General features: G+C 43.7%; 1 long non-coding RNA gene across 1 annotated transcript; it reads left to right on the top strand.

Moving 5' to 3' along the window:
• Positions 1–395: 395 nt before the first annotated feature.
• LOC122745814 lies at positions 396–21044 on the top strand. Its single transcript, XR_006355493.1, has 4 exons — positions 396–513; positions 4333–4387; positions 11756–11865; positions 15389–21044. It is a non-coding gene; the product is annotated as an uncharacterized LOC122745814 (long non-coding RNA).
• Positions 21045–24038: the final 2994 nt, after the last annotated feature.

The following is a 24038-nucleotide window of genomic DNA, read 5'->3' as shown; positions in this document are numbered from 1 at the left end:
CAAAGCCTCCCCAACCCAAGCCCTCTATGACTCCATCAGATGTTGGTAATTGCAGAAAGACATATCTCTGTTCATTCTAAGGGGAAAACAATTCCAAATACTTTGATTCGTCCAGTAGTGAATTCGCCATCACTAGAGTTCATCAAATAGAGATGGAGTAGTCAGGGTGTTGTTGGCAGGATTCCTGTTCAGGTGAGGGTCAGGTTAAATGGCCTCTGAGGTCCTTTCCCATCGGAGACTCTGTGATCTTCTGGTCAGGAGTAAGGAACCCTGGCACCCTGCCCTATGGACAGCTCCCTCCTCCCTCACACTCAGGAGTCGGAGGTGGCAGATTGCAGTGACGTACAGCACTCAGAGGCTGGGAAATAACATCTCAGTGAGTGCTGGCCACTGTGCACTTACATAAGCCCTAGTGACATGATACAAACCTCTCAGGCCTTTCACCAGAGACTTGGTTGTGCCTCCCTCAAGCCCTGGGGACCATTAGGCAGAGGGGAGTGAGGAGACCCGAGAGTAAGTAGCATTTGCAGAAATGTTCCATTTACACCAGCAATCTGCCAGTGTGCCCCAGCAGAAAGGGGAAGAGCACCTGGGCACGGCAGGGGGCGGGGAAGCCAGGAATGGGAGGGGGCTGAGGAGAAAGTTCATGCAACCAGATTCTTGGTTTTGTTTTGATTGATGTGGCATTGGTAGGGTGAGACTCACTATGGCAGGGGGTGGGGTGGGAATAGGATAAATGGGAATAAGGGCTTGCAGGATATGGGGGGGGGAGTACAGAAACCAACTCTGTCCTTGATGCTGTGTGACCTTGGTTGAGGATCTCTCCCTTTCTGGGCCTTATTTTGTGCAAGAAGGGCTGTGGCTCCTGATTCAGCTGGGGATGGGGTATATGTGAGAGGACTAGGAAGGGGAGGGGGCAAGGAGGGAAGGAGGAGAACCAGGGACTGCAAAGTGAGCTATATGTGTTTCTGAGAGCCGACGGAGGAATGCAGCCAATGAGGCAAGGTGGAACACTCAGAGCGTGTCAGTGCTGAAGGGAGCTGGAGCAAGTGTAAGGTCCCTGTCAAGTCCGTTTAAGCTTTTTGTGTTGTGGAGGTCAGCCTTTCCCTTGATGGAGGCTGGGGAGGGGGTGTGGGTAGGAGGGAAGCTGTGAGGAGTCAGGAGCAGGAAAACATAGGGGAGTGGGTCCCCTTCTAGCAGCTAGTGCTGTTGGATCAAGCACCCGTTTCCCATTAAGATGATAAGGTCCCTTCCCCCAGCAGAGATATAAGGGTGTGTGTGTGTGTGTGTGTGTGTGTGTGTGTGTGTGTGTGAGGGAGGAAAGACAGGGAGAGGAGGGAGGGAGGGAGGGGGAGAGAGAGAGAGAAACCTTTCAAGCTATTTCTCTAGATCATGCTCTGTCTTTGTCTCTTGGGTTCTGTCTTTGAGTGGTCCCATATCCATCGTTCTCTTGCTGACTTTAGGTCAGTCTATAAGGCTCTCTCTTTATGTTGTTCTTCATCTCTGTCCCCGGCTCACTTGGCCCTTCTCTTTCTGAATTTCTTGTTTTGGTTTCTGTGTGTCATGCTCGGGTTTGCCTCTCTCAGACTGTCTTTATATCTTCCTTAATTGCATCTCTGCCTGTCTGAATTTTCTCATCTTCTTTCGTTGTCTTTATTTATGTAGGTTTTCTAACCTTGCTAATTTGTTTACCTTGTTCCTCTTTACCCCATCACTCTTCTCTCTTCCTTTCTCCTCTTCCTCCCTGTTTCCTCCCTGTTTCCTTCCTTTCCTTTCCTTTCCTTTCCTTTCCTTTCCTTTCCTTTCCTTTCCTTTCCTTTCCTTTCCTTTCCTTTCCTTTCCTTTCCTTTCCTTTCCTTTCCTTTCCTTTCCTTTCCTCTCCTCTCCTCTCCTCTCCTCTCCTCTCCTCTCCTCTCCTCTCCTCTCCTCTCCTCTCCTCTCCTCTCCTCTCCTCTCCTCTCCTCTCCTCTCCTCTCCTCTCCTCTCCTCTCCTCTCCTCTCCTCTCCTCTCCTCTCCTCTCCTCTCCTCTCCTTTCCTCTCCTCTCCTCTCCTCTCCTCTCCTCTCCTCTCCTCTCCTCTCCTCTCCTCTCCTCTCCTCTCCTCTCCTTTCCTCTCCTTTCCTTTCCTACTCCTTCCCTCTTTCATCTTCTCTGCTTCCCTTTTTTGGAGTCTTCTTTTTTCTCTTTCCAATTTTTTCACTTGCTTTCACTAGTCTCTTTCTTCCCTTCTTTTTTCTCCTCTGCCTCCTTCCCTGTTCCTTCTTTTTTAACCCTCTCTCCCTTCCTTTACCTTTGCTCTTACTCCCTTTCTCACTCTCTCCCCCAATCTCTCTCCTTTCTCCTCTTTCCCTCTTCCTCTTCCTTATCTTCTCCTAACCTTACTTCTTTCTGTTGGGCCTAAGAAGGAAAATAGTGAAAGGGGGGAAATGGTGAAGGGAAGGAAGAGGAGAGGAGCTCTGCAGCCTTAAAATACCCTTCTCCCTATCTATCCTCTGAACCCAGGGAGTGTGTGTGTGTGTGTGTGAGAGAGAGAGAGAGAGAGAGAGAGAGAGAGAGAGAGAGAGAGAGAGAGAGAGAGGGAGAGGGAGAGAGAGGAGATGGGGGTGGTGCTAGGAAAAGGAAGAGAGCAGCCCTTTCTTTTATCAGAGGAGGGACATGAGTGGTTCCAATGGGAAAAAAAATAAATTAAAAGTGATGTTGTCTTGGCTCCACACCCACCAAAGCAAGGACTCTTGAAAAGAGCTAGTGTGTGTGTGTGTGTGTGTGTGTGTGTGTGTGAGAGAGAGAGAGAGAGAGAGAGAGAGAGACAGAGAGAGAGAGAGACAGAGAGACAGAGACAGAGACAGAGACAGAGACAGAGACAAAGACACAGAGACACACACACACAGAATAGATTTTAAAGTCAGTTTTTCACTGTGACAGCCCTAATCATCTTGGGCCATGGATCCATTCTGTTACCTGGAAAGCAATCTAGGTGCCCTAAGCAGGACCATCTTCAAATGAATAAGTCATCTGGAGAATACATGTTGTAAATGAATCCAATTTTAGGGACCTATAGGGATTCCCAGCTACTAAGTGCTGATTATGTGACTACCAAACCCAGCTTCAGCACTGACCAAGGCTGGAGAGAACAAGTTTGGAATAGAAGCATTGATCATAGAATCACAGATTCTAAGGATAACTGGAGACCTTAGAGATCATCTAGACCAATCCTTTCATTTTACATGTGAAGACTCCCTTGTTCAAGAATCTGCCATGGATCCCTATTACCTATTATTATAGGTCTTTCCCAGGTCACTAGCCCCCTGTGCCCTACACTGCTTCTTTATGGCCCATAGCAGATGCCCTTGGAATGTATAGGAAGAGCAGCAATCTCGATTGCATCCTGGAAGTGGATGGGATGGGATTGGATAGGAGTTGGGAGTTGGGAGGAGGGGGGGTGGGATGTAAAGTGGTTCCAGGTTCCCAAGTAGATAATGTTTTATTGACAACTCGTTTCATTCTCAGTCACCAGTTCTGAGCACAACAGATCAATTTGCAATCATAGCAGTTCTATTTCCCTGTCCTCTCCAGACCCAGCCCAGCCATTGACAACTAACACGAGGAGATTGGGACTGAGCTGGACTCTCCCCCTCCTCCTCCTTTCTCATCGCAGGGATGCAGGTTGGAGGAAGCCAGACCAGGAACCCTGTGCCACTCAGGATGCTTTAATTCATGGGTCCTTTTTCTATTGTGACTGCGTGCCTCTTTTGTGCAGAGCCAAGTTCCTGGGAACTTGGTTGGGGTGGGGGGGGGAAATACAAGGAAAGGAGGAGGCCTGGTCCTCTGCCCTCAGGGAGGTTCCAATCTAATAGAGAAAACTAGACTTATATCCAAGAAAACATAAATATGAACGTTGCAAAGAGGCAAATCTCATTGCAGACAACAGTATTGTTTATGACACTTGCGAATGTGAAAGGGCACAGCTATTTAAAGAAGGTTTTCTGAAGAAGGTGAGTGTCCAGAGAGGTTTGGGAGAATGTTGGAGAAGAAATCTGGCTGGGAGGGAAGATGAGAGGGAGCCTCTTGTCAGCAGGTAGAATGGCCAGTAGGAAAGCATGAAGTAAAAACAATCAAACAACGAATCCAAATGTTTATTAAGAACGTGTCATTTGCAAGAATCTGTACTGTGTCCTGGGAAGCAGAGAAGATAAATAATACTAATAGCTCACATCTCTATAGTATTTTTGTTGTTGTTATTCAGTCAGGTTTGATTCTTTACAATCCCATTTGGGATTTCTTAGCAAAGATACTGGAAAAGTTTGTTATTTATTTCTCCATTTCATTTTACAGATGGAGGAAACTGAGGCAAAGAAGCTGAAGTGACTTGCCCAGGGTTATACAACTAGTAAGTGTCTGAGGCCAGATTTGAACTCAGGAAAATGAATCTTCCTGATTCTAGGACTGCCACTCTATACACTGCTGATCTATTAGTACTTTACAATTGACAAAGTGTAAACAGTAAAGCCAAACATTACCTATCTTGTGACTCAGTGAGGTAGGTCCTGGGGGTATTGCTATCCCTATTTTTCCAGAGGAGGAAACTGAGGCTCAAAGCGGTTAAAGTGACTTGCTCATGATTCTAGGACTAGAAATCAGGTTTTTTGATCGATTCCATTTCTGTACCTTAATGAGATCCTATTCAGTTCAATTCAGTACTTATGCACAGTGCTAGACTAGTAGGCAGGTGAAACAAAAAACAGCCCTTGCCTTCAAGGAGCTTACATTGGAGGGGAGGGGGGGACAGGATGTATACGGTAACATCAATAGAGTGTTAATTCTGGAAAGCGGCAGTTCTGACAACTGGGAGACTCAGGAAAGGCTTCCTATAAGAGGTAACTCTTCAGCTGAGTCTTGAAGGGAGCTAAGAGCTGGAGGTGAAAGAGTGAGGACATCCCTGTGAAAAATCAAAGGGGAAATGTTAGATTCAGGGAATAAAAAAAATAGGACAGTTTTAGTTGGTATGTGTGTATGCGCACCCGTGTGAGCAAATGTCAGATTTGGAGATCAAATTGGAAAGGTGGGTTCAAACAGATAGTCAAGGGCTTTAAATACCAAACAGAAGAGTTTGCATTTTATCCCTGAGGCAATAGGGAGCCATAGGAGAGAGAGTGCCTTGGGAAGACTTGTGTATTATAAAAATTAGTTTGGTGCTGGGTGGAGGAGGGATGGGAGATGAAAGAGACTGGGGGTAGAAATGCCTTTTAGGAGGCTTTTGCCATAATCCAGGCAAATGGTGACAAGGGCATGAACGACAGGCCTTTGGAGTGAAGAGAAGGGAAAGAAGTTGAGAGAATTATGGTGGTCCCTGGACTCCCAGGGACGCTATCGAATCCTCCCTCCTTTGCTAACAGAAATCCAGTCTGCCCCTGAGAATTTGTCTGCTTTGTTTTTGGACTCAGCTCCATCCTTCCCTGTTTCCTCCCTATAGCACCATCATGGGAAGGGAGCCCTGAACTCTGGGCCCCTGAGATTGGACACATTTTAGTCTGGGGCCTGAGCCTTGGGTGGCGTTTCAGGGATGAGGCCCTTTGTGGCATTGATGGATATTCTGGTGGGAAGCCGCAAGGGCTGCAACCCGATCAATACTCTAATCAACACCATACAGAGCCCGAAGCACCCCCCTCACCTAGGTAGGGGGTGGAGAGAGGAGAAGAACGAGCAAGAGATTAACTCCCACTGCTTAGGACTCCACTCAGTGAATAATTGAATCAGTAGGGGGACAGAAGGGAGAAGGAGGGTGAGAAGGAGGAGGAGTGGAAGGAAAATCTTACAGCCAGCCCCAGCCAGAGCCTTTGAGAGTGAAGAGTTTTCAGCTTTAAGTGGGACTTAGGCAGTCTGCTTGGAGGAGCTCCGAGGTCGCTGCTGATTTGATAGGGGATGCAGAGTCACCAGCCTTGTACTTTGGGGTCAGATCCTGGACGCAGGAACACTTTGCAAGGGGAAAGGCACTTTATCACTGTAATTGTTGTAATAATAATGATTATTGCTGCTGTGTACACAGAAAAACAGCTCGAGAATCTGCAGTGGTTCCTTATTGCCTATGAAGTCAAGTCCAAACTCCTCTGTGGGACATTAGAGACCCTCTGCCCTTCCACCTTACCTGGCGCTACCCTGTCTTCCCAGTCTATCTCCTACTACCCTAATCTATATGATCTCGTCAAAGCAATCACTTCTCTATGTCCTATGTGCTGGTGTGGGACAGTTCATGTTATTCCCTATGCCTGAAATGTTCTCTCTTCCCCCTTTTAACCGCCTAATTCCTTCTCTTTTGTTGGTCTTTTGTGGGGGTTTTTTTTGGGGGGGGGCGGGGCAGTGAGGGTTAAGTGACTTGCCCAGGGTCACACAGCTAGTAAGTGTCAAGTGTCTGGGGCTGGATTTGAACTCAGGTCCTCCTAAATCCAGGGCCAGTGCTTTATCCACTGTGCCACCTAGCTGCCCCTGCGGGTATCTGGTTTTGCAAATATCTGGTGCATTTAGCATGCCTCCAGTTCCTTCCCTATCTAATCTATCTTCCATAAGCTCCCAAGGCAGCCAGGTGATACAGTGGACAAAACACTGGACCTAGGGTCAGGAAGATCTGAGTTCAAATCCAGCCTCAGGTACTTCTTACCTCTGTGATCCTAGGCAAATCATTTAATCGCTATCTGCCTCAATTTCCTCATCTGTAAAATGGCATAATGACAGTGCCTACTTTCCAGGACCGTTGTGGGGGTCCAACGAGATAATATTTGTAAAGTCCTCTGCAAACCTTAAATTGCTGTATGAAGACTAGCCGTTAATATCACTCCTGGAAGGAAGGACTTGCTTTACATTGCCCTCCTTATACTCACTTCCTTCAAGCTCCAGACTAAACCCCACCTTCTATGAGAAACCTTTTCCAATCCCTCTTAATGCTGGTGCTTTCCCTTTGTAGATTATCTCCAATTTAGCCTGCATCGAGCTCGTTTGTACCTTGTTGTTTGCTTGTCGTCTCCCCCATTAGACCATGAATATCTCTAGAGAAGGGGCTGTCTTTTGTTTTTCTTGGTAATAATCATGACAAATTCCTCTCCCTGTAAATCTAAACCTCCCTGCCTCCCGACTTGGAATAGACAAGCACCCCTGTGGGCTCCTTAACCCGGAGCATTTCTCTGGAAGCCCCTCCTCTTTCTTCCTTCTGGAACCTTCTTTTGTGGGCATGCTTCTATCAGCCTTCATTCCCCTCCCAGCCCAGGTCGTGGTTTCCAGATTTCAAAACCATGCCCCTTGCAGGGTGTCTCCCTCTGCATCCCACACTCCTGCACATCTGCTCCCTTTTCTGCATTGTCTTAACCCATCTGAATGGAAACTTCTGGGAGGCAAGGAATCTTTCTGTTTGCTTCTGTTTTTATCTCCAGGGCTTGGCACATAGTACCCCCCCACACACCTTTTTTTTTTGGTAAGGCAGTTGGGGTTAAGTGACTTGCCCAGGGTCACACAGCTAGTAAGTGTCAAGGGTCTGAGGCTGGATTTGAACTCAGGTCCTCCTGAATCCAGGGCTGGTGCTTTATCCACTGTGCCACCTAGCTGCCCCAGTAAACCTTTAATAAAATGCTCCTCTCCCCTTCTCTCTGCTCCTTCCTTCTTCTCACTTACCTTCCCGGGCATTTGCACAGGGACTAATTTAATAAATGCTTGTTTAGGGGCAACTAGGTGATGTAGAATACTGACCCTGGAGTTCAGGAAGACCTGAGTTCAAATCTGACCTCAGACATTTACTAGCTGTATGACCCTGGACAAGTCACCTTTTTCTTCTATATTTAGAATTTTATTTTTCCAAATTACATGTAAAATACAAATTTTGACATCAATTTTTTAAAAAAAAAGTTGTGTTCCAAATTCTCTTCCTCTTTCCCTCTGCCCTCCCCAAGAACTCAAGCAATTCGATATAAACTATACATGAGTAGTCATGCAAAACATTTCCACATTAGCCAGGTTAGACAAGTCACTTAACCCCGATTGCCTCCAAAAAAATCTCCCCCTCCCCCCAAAATACTTGTTTACTAACTACCAAATTGATGTTCCTAACGCACAGATTTGGCTTCCTCTCCCTTTCTCTCTCTCCCTCTCTCTCTCTCTTGCACATAATATGGAATAAATAAATGTTAAATTGAATTGGATAGTTTATATTATAATCATATGTATCTGTGTCTTATCCCCTTCTGTGCTATAAGCTGCATGATATCAGGAACCTTTTCATTTTAAAATTTTATATTTTTTCACTAGCCCTTGGTATCATACTCTGTATACAGTAGGCTCTTCATAAATGTTCACTGGATGAATGTTAAATACATAGTCAATGAGTAAGTCTCCATGCTAATAAGATAGAGCAATGGCACAGATTATTTCCAATGGGATGCAATCATCATTTCTGTTTGGCTTTGGGAGACCTTGTATGAATTTGAGGAAAATGAGTTTATCTTCCTGATAATGTGGTTCAGATTAATATACAAATGAATATATTACCTGATGTTTTGCCTTAAGCCTTCCCTATTCCTTTTCTCCTCTCCAGGGACAGCTAGGTGGTGCTGAAGTTGGGAGGACCTGAGTTCAAATCTCACCTCAGATACTTACTAGCTGTGTGACTATGGGCAAGTCACTTAACCCCAATTGCTTTAAACATTTGGGGCCATCTCCAGTTGTCCTGATAATATATCTTACCACTGGACCCAGATGGCCCTCCCTCACTTAAATCTAATTCGCTCAAAGTCATGACTCAGATATCATGGTCCTCTTTGAGAATGAAGGACAAACAACAACAACAACAACAACAACAACAACAACAACACTCCTTTCTAGGTCACCCCATTCTTGAAAGTCCAGTTTATATCTTGCTTCTTCCCCTAAATCATACCTGACTGCCGCAGCCCATGGTGACACCTTTTTACTTTGAAATCCCAAAGCCATTGTTATCTGAATGCTTCATTTATCTCATCATTCACTTACAATATGATGTCATTATTTAAATAGAAAAGGTATTCAAAGGGGTTTTCACCATTTCTTTTAAAAAATGGATTTTTATTGATACAATTTGGTTTTGCCTCACTACATTTCCCAATGTATCCATACACACAGAGAGCCATCTCATCCTACACACAGAGAGCCATCCTTCATATGCAGAATAAAAAGAAAGGGGAAAAACAATTTAGAAAAGCTGACCAATATATCAACAAAGTCTGAAATTATCTATTGTGATCCAAATCTATGGTCCCTTATCTTTCCAAACTTCTTAACCTCTTTGGAGTTAAACAGGGTTATTATAACTTTCCAGAATTAATTTTCAAATGTTTCATTGTTGTTCTTTCCATTAATAGTGTTGTAGTCATTGTTACATTATTTTCCTGATTTTGCTTGCTTTACTTTGTATCAGTTCATATATCTTCCCATACTTCTCTATAATCATTATATTTATTTTTTCTTTTCTTTTTTTGCAGGGCAATGAGGGTTAAGTGACTTGCCCAAGGTCACACTGCTAGTAAGTGTAAAGTGTCTGAGGTCAGATTTGAACTCAGGTCCTCCTGAATCCAGTGCCAGTGCTTTCTCTACTGTGCCACTTAGCTGCCCCTATTTTTCTTATAGTGCATAACTCTTCCATTCCATTTACGCAGTAGAGCTTTATTTTTCTTAGCTGGTAGTTTGGTTGTTGTCCTTCATTTTTTTTTGGTGGGGCAATGAGGGTTAAGTGACTTGCCCAGGGTCACACAGCTAGTAAGTTTCAAATTTCTGAGGCTGGATTTGAACTCAGGTCCTCCTGAATCCAGGACCAGTCCTTTATCCATTGTGCCACCTAGTTGCCTGCTGTCCATTTTTGAAGAGGACCAAAATGATATCACTATATTGGAGTCAAGGTACACTGTGTCTGAGTGTGGATAATCAGACCAATATGAGCTCAGAAGGCTAGAGTCACAAGTCAGGCACAAATAACCACATGAACATGTAGAGCAGAGGTGTCTCTAAATTTGTGCATCTCACATTTCTTTTGAAATGGTATGTACATTTGATCTGCATGTAAATTGGATTTAAGTGAGGCAGAGTTGCAAAATGTTGTAGGTCTTACTCTCTCTTCCAGAATCATCAAAGTCCAGTGGCCTGACAAAGTCAAGATGACTGATGATGGCTTGGGATGTAGTGAATGACCTTGGCATCTTCCATGTTTAACTCAGCTCTGAGGGCTCCACAGCACCTGTTTCAGCTGTCCTTATCCCATTGCAACAAATTGTTCTCATCCACCTATTCTGTCAGGGGAAGTCTTCACATGATTGGGGTAGACATCCTACTAACTCACCAATGAGTTTGAGACTCCTTCATTATCCTCAGCCTGGTTTAGCCCAATTGCCAAAATGGTTTACTGGGCTGTGGCCAATGCACATATTACAGCTTCTTGGAGTCATAGGTGAGAATTGGGTGAAACAGGTTGACACCAAAGATGGAAAGTGATCCTAAAAAAGGGCTCATTAACCCTCACGCCAGAGGTACTAGTCTTCCCTAAACACACCATACACCCCCTTTCTTAGCTATTCTTCCATTAATGGGCATTCACTTTATTTCTAGTTCTGCTGAAGGTTTTTATAACACTTTTTTAAAATCATCAAAAGCATTGGAGCTATCACAATTGTACTCTAACATCACAGTCCCACATCTACTTATAGAAAGGATAAAAAAGGCATTACAGAAAATAAAGATTGGAAAAGTACTTTGATTAGGCCAAGTATACATGGAAGAGAATGACATTGGAGGTGATGCAATTATGAGAGCATTGAGGGACTGACTCAAAAGGAAATTAAAGGAAAGCTAGATACCAAAGATGTGGAGAAATTTTTGGATATTAATACCGAAAAAAGTGACCCAAAATCCATAACTATTGGCCAATATGCCTTCTTTCCTATCTGGGGATAATAATAGCACCTGCCTTCCCAGGCTGCTGTGAGGATAAAATGAGTATATATTTGTAAATTACTTTGCAAACTTTAAAACATTATATGCTAGGGGGCAGCTAGGTGGTGCAGTAGATAAAGCACCAGCCCTGGATTCAGAAGGACCTGAGTTCAAATATGGCCTCATACACTTGACACTTACTAGCTGTGTGACTCTGGGCAAGTCACTTAACTCCCACTGGCCCACAAAAAACAACAACAACAAAAACCCAAAACAAAACAACAAAACAAACAAACAAAATTATATGCTAGCTACTGTCATTCTTCTCCTCTCTAAAGTCCCTTCTAGCTTCCAGTCCTGTTATCTTATTCCAATTTCCTCCAAGGTCAGGAATTCTGCCCACAGACATAGAGTGGGAATTCTTGCATGGGTGGAAGTTTGGACTAGATGATTTAAACCTCCTTCTAACTCTGCACCTCTGAGAAAGCAGGGGAAGAAGAAGAGAGGATAGGCCAGAATAGGATCTCAGTATTCTTTTGGGCCAGTGTAGCATCACAGAAAGAGGACTACATTGTTAATGAGGAGATCTGGCTTCTGATTCCAGCCCAGCTACCAGGTGTGATGTTAGATAAGTAAATTCCCTTCTTTAAGTTACAGTTTCTTCATCTTCATAATGAAGGGGTTGAGCGAATGGACCTCTCAAGTCCTTTCTACCTCTGACATTGTGTGAGTCTAGACCCCTTCTGCACAGACATCAATGTCATGGATTGTTCATGTCTTAATGATGTTTCCTGTTCTTTTATTAAATCTCTCCTCTAAGGCCATCTTTTGTTTCCTGCCTGGACATCAGTAGCCAAGACCCATCATCCCTCCCATCTGTTCAGATCCATCTCATCACTTTGGCTCGAGGGCCTAACCCAGTTTTCAGAGGTATATGTGCATGTTTGAAAAAACACACACTGCATCTTGGAGAACTATGGGTTGAAACAGCAAGGTGATGGGTGAGAGATAGGGATGACTGGGCCCTGAATGACAGATGTTCCTGGTGAGACATTTGAGAATGGAACGAGGTCAGTAACCAAGTCAGTAATTCCTTTCTGGGCCACTGGGTTACTCATTTGGCTCTTTCATCCATACAACAAAAATGAATTTTATTTCAATAAGTGTTAGCGGGGGTTGGAATGAACTAGTTCAGTGTTTAGTTGACTTAAATTCATCTTTTTGCTGAGCCTATAGAGTTAATTCTTATAGATATGTAGAAGTGTATCAGAGAGGATTTAGCAAAGATCTGGGAGAGACAACTTGGATCATCTAGGTCAATCCCTCTTCCTATATTTTTATAGGTGAGGAAACTGAATCTCAAATTTGCCCAGGGTTACACAGCTAGTACATGGTTGAAGTGAGACTCAAATCCAGTCCTCTCATGTCTAGTCTAGTGCCTGTTCACCACACCACCCAGATACTTCCAGCTTACCAACCAAGTTCTCTCAAGGAGCATCAGCCCTGGGGAAAATAATCCTACTAACACACATACCACCTAACCACAGGCTGTATGTAGTTGTCAAACTCAGAGCTGCACACTTTTCAGAGTGCAATGTTCTTTGGGTTTTGTGGACCTCATATGGACCTAGTGCTGAAAGAGATCGCCAAATTCTCTCTCTCCCTCTGTCTCTCCCCACCCATCAAGAAGGCAAGAAATATGATATCCATTATTCATATGAAGTCATCCAAAACATTTTCATGCTAGCCATATTGTAAAAAAAAAGGAAAGAAAAATAAAGAGAGTGGGAAAAAAAAACATGCATCAATGTGCACTCAGAGTTCATCAGTTCTCTCTCTAAAGGTGGATTGTATTTTTTCATCTTGAGTCCTTTGGAACTGTCGTGAATCATTGTATTGATCAGGGTAGCTAAGTCTTTCACAGTTGATTATCATTACTCCATTGCTGTTACCATATACAATGTTCTCCTGGTTCTGCTCATTTTACTTTGCATTAGTTCATATAGGTCTTCCCAGGTGTTTCTGAACCCCCCCCATGTCATTTCTTAATCAATAGTATTCTTAGTTAATTGTATTTTTTATCATGATCACATACCTTAACTTGTTCAGCCATTCTCCAACTGATGGGCATCCCCTCAATTTCCAATTCTTTGTGTGGTCAACTTCCTACCCCACCTCTATCCTCCTCACAATCAGGCAGGGAAGGAGTGACCAACCAATTGACAGTACCGCTCAGCCCTTCCTCAATATTATAGCTATAAGAGTTTATTCATGAGGCAAATCTCAATTGCCCTATGCTGGAGTATTCAATTAACATTTATTAAGTATTTACTAAATCCAAAGCACAGGGTTCTGAAAATACAAATCATCACCATCACCCTCACCACCATTGCCATCATCACCAACCATGCACTCAAGTAACTGACATTGTCCTGGGTTAAACACAGGGGCATGCTGGTAAATGTTTAATGACTGGCTCTCTGAGAAAAACAAGTTGCCCTGACATACCTTAAAGATTAATCTACATTTTTTTAGGGCAATGGGGCTTAAGTGACTTGCCCAAGGTCACACAGATAGTAAGTGTCAAGTGTCTGAGGCCAGATTTGAACTCAGGAACTCCTGAATCCAGGGCCGGTGTGCTACCTAGCCGGCCCAATCTACATTTCTTAAATCTAAAAATCAATAACAGAATAAATCAAGCCCTAATTTCCCTGGTGTAAATGTTACAGACCTGGGTGAATGCAAAGATGGTTATGTTCCCAATAGAAATGTAAGTTTGGAGTTGCTATGGTCCCAGAAATTCATTCGTGCTACTCAGCTTTCTAGTAGTAGGCCTTTCTGAACTTCAGATGACCATCAGATGACTGTCCTAAGCTGGCTTGTACTTGGTGGCTTGGTTGGCTCCCAATATTTATGTTTCATTGGCATGGCCTTCAAGAACCCATGATCACCTCCATGCTATGATGAGGCATTATAAGAGGATATGTTTTACCTTTGGCAGCCTTGCTTAAGGCACATTAATGAGGTTTGGAAGCTTCCTCAAGTATTTTATTTTCAAATGTTCCATTATCCTAACTATATCATCTTCTGTTTGAATTTGGAGTCAAGATTTCTCTCCTGGGTAAAGTGTAGCTCCAGAAAAGATTATACTCACCACCCAAGCACCCAAGCAAGTAGTAGTTGGGGGACCAGGGATAGAGGAAATCTTTCTGCCCTTGGTAATATGGCAAAGATGCTTCTGGAGCATGGGGTTGGATAGAGTGTGTCCTAATGTGGAAAATCCTGGAATCTGAGTTAGAAGAATTGGGACTTGAACTGCCTTAACAGCTATGTGTCTTAAAAAAGAATATAACGGGGGCAGCTAGGTGGCACAGTGGATGAAGCACCGGCCCTGGATTCAGGAGTACCTGAGTTCAAATCCGGCCTCATACACTTGACACTAGCTGTGTGACCCTGGGAAAGTCACTTAACCCCCATTGCCCAGCCAAAAAGAAAAAAGAATATAACTTTTCAGAACCTCAATGGTCCCATCTGTAAATTGGAGATAACTATACTTATACTAACTTTTTTTTTAGATCAGATCACCCTATCTATCATATTCATGCTAGAAGCACAGTTGTCACTCATAGACCTGTCCCAATACTGATTATTATGGAAACTTTAACTGGTTCTGTTCTTCTGACCTGAGCCATTGATAGCCTTATGGTCCTCTCTTCCTGAGGCTTCACATTTTAATGCTGGACTTAGGACATTTGATTACCTTTAGCTTTTAAAGACCTCAGAATACCAGAGTCCAGCTTCCCAGTGGCAGGGACCACAGGTGTGTTTCACTATGCCCAGCCTCACTAACATGCATTAATGGTATTAATGGTGTAATGGCCAAATGCCATTAAAATGCAATATAAATTGTTATTTTTGTAAAATTTGACTTGTGGGCCATAGAATTTCAATTCACACCATCTCTCTCCATACTTTTCCTTGTCTATAACTATAAGATATTGGAGGGAAAATGATGAGATTAATCAAAAAGTAATATACACATAGGGTTTGTATTTCTCCAAATATCCAGGAGAATTGGTCCTTTGGTAAAGGTAGCTTCTCCATAGGAGATGGCATCATCTAGAGAAAAGTACTCTGACCCAGAATTTCCCAGGTTTTGATTCCAGTTCTTTTTCTGCCATGACCTAGCTTTACAACCTTGGACAAATAATTTCATTCTGTTGGACACCAGGTGTCTCATCTTTAAAATGGAAGTTATTTGTCTTACCTGGAGACTTAAAATGTTACAGCTAGAAGGGTATAGAAACAGCCAGGTCGAGCAATGGATTGTTGTTCATCCTTTGTTTTGTAAGAGGACCAATGACACCATGGGGTGATGTCTTGATTTGTGTGTGAATTGGATTTAAGGGAGGCAGAGTTGCACAAAAGTCATCAGCCTTACTCTTTCTTCCAGAGTCATTGAAGTCCAGGGACAAGACAAAAGTCAAGATGGCTGGCAATGGCCCAGGATACAGTGGATGACCTTGGTGGCTTTGATGTCTGACCAAACTCTTAGCACTCTATGGCACCTCCTTCATCTGCCTTCATGGCTGTTGGAACATATTGTTTTCATCTGTCCATTCTCCCAGGGGAAGTCTTCACATGCTAGGGGGAGACATCCTTTCTAACTCATTGATGGGTTGGAGACCTATTGGTTACCCTCAACATGATTTAGCCTGTTGGAAGAGATGGTTTCACCAGGGTGTGGCCGCTTCTCATGTTACAGCTTCTTGGAGGCCCAGGTGAGAGTTGCGCAAAAGGTAGACACCAAAGGTGGATGAACAGCCCTGCAAAGGGCTTGGCAATCCCTCACACCAGAGGTGCTGGTCTTCTTTGAACACACCACATGCTCCAAGAGCAGTGGATAGGGGAATCAGGAAGACTTGAGTTGAAATCTGGTCCCACATGCTTATTATCTATGTGGCCTTGGACAAGTCATTTAACCTCTGCATGACTCAGTTTCCTCAATTGTAAAATGGGGATCATGATAGTACCTACCTCCCAAGGTTGATAAGAGGATCAAATATTTGTAAAATGTTTAACACAGGACGTGCTTAGTAAATGTATAATTCCTCCTTGACTCCCTGAAAAGGATCTTACAATGGAAAAAGACTGTTGAACTTGGACTGAGAAGACATGGGTTCAAATTCCAGCTTCGCTACTTCTACCTACATGACTCTGAGGACCAGATGCCTTTCATTAAGATTAAACAAGGGCTCTATGAAAGTGAGCCCTTGTGGAGCTCCAAAATATTGAAAGATACAGAAGAAATTTTCCAGCATGTTGAAGGGAGGCCTCATTGGAGAATTTACAGAGATCATAGACAAGAGGAACAGAGGATAAGGAAAGGTTGAATGAACTGTGATCTGCACTGTTGGATAGACTACCTGCATCATGGAAATCAAATCTTTGTAAAAGCATTGAAGACCAATCTATGTGTCACTTGGGCCCTGACCCCTGGTATGACGACTGTGAATCATAAGCCCTCTAGCTTAATCTTTCTAGATTTCTAAGATTAGGTACCATCGATACCTGATTTGTTCCTTCTGAACCTCTATATGGCCTGCCTCATCTAGGGAAACACTGGGAATGTTAATACTTGATTGGTTTTGCTATCCTTCTTCTCTCCCCCCAAAAGTATGTTCCTCAGTTTCCCTGTAAGCACATACAGGATGGATTTTATTTAACCTAACAAAATATGCTGAATGGGCTCATACCCTAGTCCCTCAATAGTCAGGAAAGTCTTCTTCCCTTTCTTGGTGGGTGTCAAGCCATCCTCCCTTCTGGTGAATTCCATTTTTGACTAACACATTCCTCATGACATCCAGGGAAAGAATAAGTTAGTGCTGCTTCTCAGAACACATGCTTCTGTGCTGTGCTGACCCTTCTTCCCCTTGGGGACCATCCCGAAGGGATGGCCTGTGAGCTTGTTTCCATGTCGAAGAAGGCTGGTGGTCTGTGACTCTCTGCCTTCTCTTGTTTAGGCTTTGAAAATATTTCGTCACTTTCATCAAGACTCCAAATCCTTTGCCTATTCTCATCACGACCTCTTTTTGCCTGTAAACTAATCATCTCTCTTCAAGGCATTGCCTTTTTCTGCGTCTCTATCAGGTGCCGACCTCATATTTACACAGGGGCCAGCTGCACACTCAGGCCTCTCTCCAGATCTAGACACCGGGCATTAGAGCCAGCGTTTCTCATTTTCAAGTCCGAGACTAAGGTCTAGCTGAGGTTTGTGGAGCTTTTTTCATTCCTGAGAAGTAAATTCTGAGGAAGCTATGAGTTGTCATTAGAACAATGGTCGGGAGAGTAGTCAGTCAATAGCCCATCTATTAATGGCCTACTATGTTTCAGGCACTATGTTAAGTACTAGGGTTACACATAAAAAAAAGGCAGCCCCTGCCCTCAAGGTGCTTACAAATCAAAAATTAGAAAAGAAAAACAATACAGGAAATGGGGAGGGAGAAGGTACTCAACTAGGGTCATGGAGATGAGTAAGAGAAATCCCAGAATAATGTTCCCAGGTGATGAGAAATGAAAGAGTAGAGCAGTATGGGAGGAGGGAGAGGAGAGGCAAGAAAAAGTCGCACTTGTCCAGGAGAGAGAATGGAGCAAAGTGGATAAAAATGAATGGACCTGGAGTCAGGAAGTCCTAAGTTCAAATCCAGCCTTAGATAGTAGCTGTGTGACCCTGTCACTTAACCCTTGTCTGTTTCAGTTTCTTCATCTCTACAATGGGATAATCATAGCACCTATCTTCCCAGGTTGTTGTGAGGAACAAATCAGATAATATCTGCAAAGCATTTTGCAAATCATAAATGCTGGGCATAATTACCATTACATGACACCTCTTAGCATACGCCCACTCCATTAGCATGTGAATACTTGAATAAAAATGTATGGGATTCTTATTATTTTTATTCGTGCACTTTTCCTACCTAAGAATAATAATACCTATAGTGCTTTAATGTTTTCAAAGCCCTTACCTTCATTATTTCATTTGAATCTCCAGGATTCTGCCAGGTTAAGTGCTACAAGCTATTATTTCCCCCATTTTATGAATGAGGAAACCGAAGCTCAGAGAGGTTAAATCACTTGTACCTGGTCAGACAGAAAAGCAATGGAGAGGCAGGATTTGAATCTAGGTCCTTCTGACTGCAGGTCCTGCCTCAGTGGTCCGTCTTGGGGAGGAGAACCAAGGCAGCCAGAGTATTCCCATGCCAGTGTTTTGCAATTCCTGTCCCAGGGGTCAGCAAACCGGGAGCGGGAGGTTCCACTGGGTCTTGGACCGCACCGGAGAACACGTCTCTGCTCCATTAATCCTGCCCGTGAAATATGTAAGAATTCTTTCTGATGGGAGCTGAAGCCCATTGGAACATAAAACATGCAGAAAATGAAATATTCACTTTCCTCGTGGACCTGGGAATGGCTGTTGTGTTTTGTATTATGAGCCATTAAAGCGCTGGGGCCAGAATGGGGAAAAAAAAAAAAAGATCCCGGTTCCTCTCGTGTCCTGTGGATAAACAACTGCAGGTTGTGGCTAATAAAATGAGAAAGTTGAAATACAGTTTCAGTTTAGTTCGAGTTGGATATTAATAGCTCCGGGGACAGGCTCAAAAGGGAGGAGAAGGAGGAGGGAAAGAAAGGCGATGTGAACACCATTAACATCCAATTTCCCCAAGAACCGCGAGCAGTCTGAGACGCTCTGACTCTGCCCGCTGGAGAGAGGCCCGGCGGCCGAGGAGGGGAGATAAGAAGCCGAGGTGTTACTGCCAAAACGGCTGACGCTGCAGCTTATCAGGAATCAGGCTCCTCTTTCAGAGGGCAGTTGCTGGTGGGGGCGAGGGTGAGGATTGCAGCCCCAGATGCTGGGGGAGAGAGAGGAAAGGAGCCCGGGGAAGCCTGGGTGATGTGATCATCCAGGCACCTGCAGACTAGGAATAGTCCTGGTAGGCCCTTGCCCCGGACAGAGTATCTACAGGCTTGAGCTATCAATGCTTTCCTGACTCCCAAATATATATAAATGTGTATGTAGGTCCTTCCCCCTCCCACATAACCATGTCTTTGCTGCCCTCCATAAACACAATTGCTCAGGAAATGCTCCATTGCCTTCCTGCATTGTTCCTCAGAGCTGTGGCTAACAATTTTGGTACCTGGAGCAAGTGTAGGATTGGGGCAGGGAAAGAAGAGACCCTTGGCCTCAGATACAAAGCAATGTGGTGCAAAAGACCCTATGGATGGGGAGACAAAGACCCTGAAACACATTGTTACTGGGTAGGCTTCCATAGGGGAAGGGAACAAGGTGGAGCCAGGGGAAACACTCTCCTGGAGTGAGGGTTCAAGATCCTCTCTTGGTGCAAGCTGGCTTTTACTTACAGCATTTGTAGGTGGATTTCATGTGAGTCAAATGTAGCAGGTTAGGGGCAGATAGGTGGCACAGTAGATATAGCACGGGCCCTGGATTCAGGAGGATCTGAGTTCAAATCTGACCTCAGATACTTACTAGCTGTGTGACCCTGGACAAGTCACTTAACTCTGTTTGCTTCAATTCCTCATCTGTAAAATGAGCTGGAGAAGGAAGTGGCAAACCACTTCAATGCTTTGCCAAGAAAACCTCAAATGAGGTCACAAAGAGTCAGACATAATTCAACAGAAATAAGCAGTCATGCAGGGGATGTGGGAGGACCATTTCTCAGAGATTTCAGAGCAACCACTGTATACTCCAACCCCTGAAGAAGCAGGAAGTGGGGAAGGTGGAGTGACCACTTCCCTCAACTTGGGGATAAGATGAGAACATGTCTATAGTATGGTGGGCCTGGGAGAAATTATGCCAAGATTGTTGGTGGGGGGAGCCTGAGGCTAGCAGCCTTTGCAAGGTGTGTGAGGGCTGCTGGACAAGAAGCCAGAGTTTCCCCGCTCCTTACACTGTGGTATTGTGGTTCTTTTTTCCTACCCTTTCTCTTTTTCCTACATGGCTAGATTTTATTTATTTATTTATTTATTTTGGCAGGGCAATGAGGACTAAGTGACTTGCTCAGGGTCACACAGCTAGTAAGTGTCAAGTGTCTGAGGTTGGATTTGAACTCAGGTCCTCCTGAATCCAGGGCCAGTACTTTATCCACTGCGCCACCAAGCTGCCCCCCTAGCTAGCTTCTTAACACATCCCCCCCTATGTTTCAAGATATCCATCACACCTTTTCTGGTCCTTTTCTGGTTCTGTGTTGTGGAGAAATGTCATCTCCTTCAGGAAGCCTTCCTTGACCATATTCATTCATCCCCATCTTCCAGCATGCAAATTTTAATGCTCCCTCTTTTTCACTTCATGATTTTAATGGCACTTTGTTTTGTATATGCTCAGATCACCTAACATGGAAGCACCCATGTGGGAGATGTCGGGGATCAGCTTCTGGGAGAAGACTGTTGTTTCCCTACTGCATGAATGGGAACAGCCTCTTTCTGTTAACTGCAGAGCTGGAACAGAGGCGGACAGTCTTTCTCTCTCTGCCTCTGTGCACTATGGATTGATCTGGGGGAGGGGGAAGATGACTTCTGACACCCCCTTTTTAAGCCCTGTGGCCCTGAGAAATGGGGGGTTTCGGTTTGTGTCTTGTCCTTTTTAGTTCTAGGTATAGACAGTGGATTCAGACTCAAGCCATGGGAACTTTGGAGGTAGGATTCCAGGATGGCTGCTCCTTGTAGCCTAGCAGAGAAGCCCTGAGAAAGCCAGAGTGCCTGGGGAGCTTAGGACTTGGAACTTGGTGGGACTCTGATATATGGTTAAACTGGGAAACGAATCTGCCTTCCCTCCCCGGAGACTGACATGGTATTGTTGCTGTTCAGTCAGTCAATTGTGTCCCACTCTTCTTGACCCTGCAGATCAACTGTCCATGGGGTTTTCTTGGCAAAGATACTGGACTGGTTTGCTGTTTCACTCCCCAGTGGATCCTTTTGTCAGGCAAACAGAGGTTACATGACTTGGCCACAGTCACACAGCTAGGAAGTGTCTGAGGCTAGATTTGAACTCAGGTCTTTCTGACCCCAAGCCCATTGCTCTATCCAGTAAGCCAATAGCTGCCTCGTGAGATGGTGTGTGTGTGTGTGTGTGTGTGTGTGTGATTTTTTTCCTGCCCAGGTCTTGGGGAGGGGGGTTTATGTTTGTTCTTGTTATAGCTTTGAAGTAAATATTCCTGTCTAAAAGCCAATCTCACTATTAAGTGATTAAATGGAACTGGGGTATAGGGGACCACCTAGAATCTGGGAATACAACTGATGGGAGCCGGAGCCAATGGTAGAGATTAGATGCTCCCAAATTCTTTTAAAGGTCCTGGAGAACTCTGGGGGTGGAATGAAATTTAACAGAACTGGCCTTCAGAAAGTGGGACCCAAGGTAGTTTTTGTTACATAATCAATCAACCAAGAAGCATTTATCAAACAACTATTGTATGCCACACACTAGGCAGGAGTAAAACAAGCCTTGTCATCAGGGAGTTTCTAAGATAACTGGGGGAAACAGCATATATTCATAGAGGTGCATGGATAGGGACAGGACTTGGGCTGTGATTTCATTGGCCTAAGGAACTCCTATGGGAGGAAACTCACTCTACCAATGCAGGGCCACATTTCTCCTGAAACTTATAGTCTTAAGAATTGCTTAGAGCACAGAAATGACTTTTCTAGGGTCACATAGTTAAGATAGGTCAAAGGATTATGAGTGTTCTAGGATAAAGAAGAGTTTAACAAGAGAGGATGGAAGACATGAAAAAAAATGCTCTAAATCACTATTGATTAGAGAAATGTAAATTAAAACAATGCAGGTACCACCTCACACCTATCAGATTGGCTAATATGACAAAAAAGGAAAATAATAAATGTTGGAGAAACTGTGGAAAAGTTGGAACACTAATGCATTGTTGGTGGAGTTGTGAACTGATCCAACCATTCCGGAGAGCAATTTGAAACTATGACAAAAGGGTTATCAAACTGTATATATCCTTTGATCCTTTGATCCTGCTAGGTTTATATCCCAAAGACATCCCCAAAAAGAGAAAAAGACCAATTTGTACAAACATATTTATAGCAGCTCTTTTTGTGGTGGCTAAGAATTGGAAATCAAAGGAGTGTCCATCAATTGGGGAATGGCTAAACAAGCTGTGGTATATGATGGTGATGGAATAGTATTGTGCTATAAGAAAAGACAAGCAGGATGATTTCAGAAAGGCCTGGAAAGACTTGAATGAACTGATGTATAGTGAAGTGAGCTGAACCAAGAGAACATTGAGCACAGAGACAGCAATACTGTTTGATGAAGAACTGAATGACAAGTATTCTCAGCAGTACAATGATACAAAACAATCTGAAAGGACCAATGATGAAGCATACTCTCCACCCCCAAAGAAAGAACTGATATTGATGGAAAACAGACTGACGCAAGCTATTTTTCACTTTTTTTGATTTTTCTTTTATTCAAGTTTTCTTGTACAAAATGACTAATAAAGTAATGTTTTACATAATTGAACATGTATAACCCACATCTGATTGCTAAGTACCTCAGGGAGGTGGGAGGGAAGGGAGGGATAAAATTTGGAACTCAAAAATGTAAATAAAAGTGTTTGTTATTAAAAAATTAAAAAGAAGTTGTTTATCTGTAAAATGGAAAAGGAAAACAAGGAAACAAGCATTTTAAAAGCACCTTCTATATACCAGGCACTATGCTAAATGCTTTACAAATATCTCATTTGATCTTTGCAACAACTCTGGGAGGTCAGTGTTATTATTATGCCCATTTTATAGGTGAAGAAACTGAGGGAGAGGTTAAATGACTTGCTTATGGTTACATACTAGTAGGTATCCAAGATAGGATTTGAACTCAGGCCTATTCTGACTTGTGGTCCACTGCTTTACTCACTATATCATCCAGCTGCTTCAAAAGGGGAGTAATACTTATAATACCTACCCAATAGGGTCATTGGGTGCAAAGTACTTTGTAAACTTTAAAGAATTATAGACAGGCAAATTGTTATGATTATTTCTATTCTCCACAGCAAGGGACAGCATGGTATAGTTGTCAGAGCTGGTTGTGAAGCCAATAGTTCTGGATTCAAAGTGCATCTTTGACAAATACTGGCTGTGTGACTGATTATGATTGTTCTATGACATGTTAGGGTAACACTCTTGAAGGTCTTTTTTTTTTTTTTAGTGAGGTAATTGGGGTTAAGTGACTTGCCCAGGGTCACACAGCTAATAAGTGTTAAGTGTTTGAGACTGGATTTGAACTCAGGTCCTCCTGACTCCAGGGCTGGTGCTCTATCCACTGCACCACCTAGCTGCCCCTTGAAGGTCTTTTTTAAGGAAGTCTTTTCAAGATTCTCTGTGGGGGTTTTTTTGTTTGTTTGTTGTTGTTATTGTTTTTTGCGGAGACAATGAGGGTTAAGTGACTTGCCCAAGGTCACAGAGCTAGTAAGTGTCAAGTGTCTGAGGTTAGATTTGAACTCAGGTCCTCCAGAATCCAGGGCCGGTGCTCTATCCACTGAGTGTCACCTAGCTGCCCCTTCTGTGTGACTCTGAAAAGAATGCTTAGCCTTTCAGTGTTCTAGGCCACTGTTTAAGACTATAATTTTCTTAAAAAGGTGTGGCCCTTCATTGTTCTGGTGGGAGTTTCCTCACTTGGGTGTTCCATATATCAATGAAATCAGATTCAGTCCCTGTAGCAGAGCTATTTCTTCTCTTCCCTTTCCTCTTCCTTCTACCCTTCCCCCAACAAACTGGCAAGGACCACAGAAGAGATGCGTGGGTGGAGTAGTCTGCCATGTGTTGGTGGTTCTAGGGTTAATTGGACTGTTTCTCCTACTTTCGGTCTGGTGGCAAAGGATGAGGGATAGAAAGGGGCTTGAAGGGCTCAGAATATGCTTAATTGGCAAAGCTGAGAGTTCCAGGGAGTTGTGAGTAGTTGATAATGTAATAGATGATAATGAGGCCTAAAATTATCTCTCTTAAGCAGCCTTTCCCCCCACCCCCCACCCAGGTGTGTTGAACCACAGGAAGTAATGTCTGAGAAAGATGTATTG

Source organism: Dromiciops gliroides, chromosome 3 (genome assembly GCF_019393635.1).
Source record: "Dromiciops gliroides isolate mDroGli1 chromosome 3, mDroGli1.pri, whole genome shotgun sequence".
Taxonomy (NCBI): Eukaryota; Metazoa; Chordata; class Mammalia; order Microbiotheria; family Microbiotheriidae; genus Dromiciops; species Dromiciops gliroides.
This window is presented reverse-complemented; position numbering and strand designations above follow the sequence as displayed.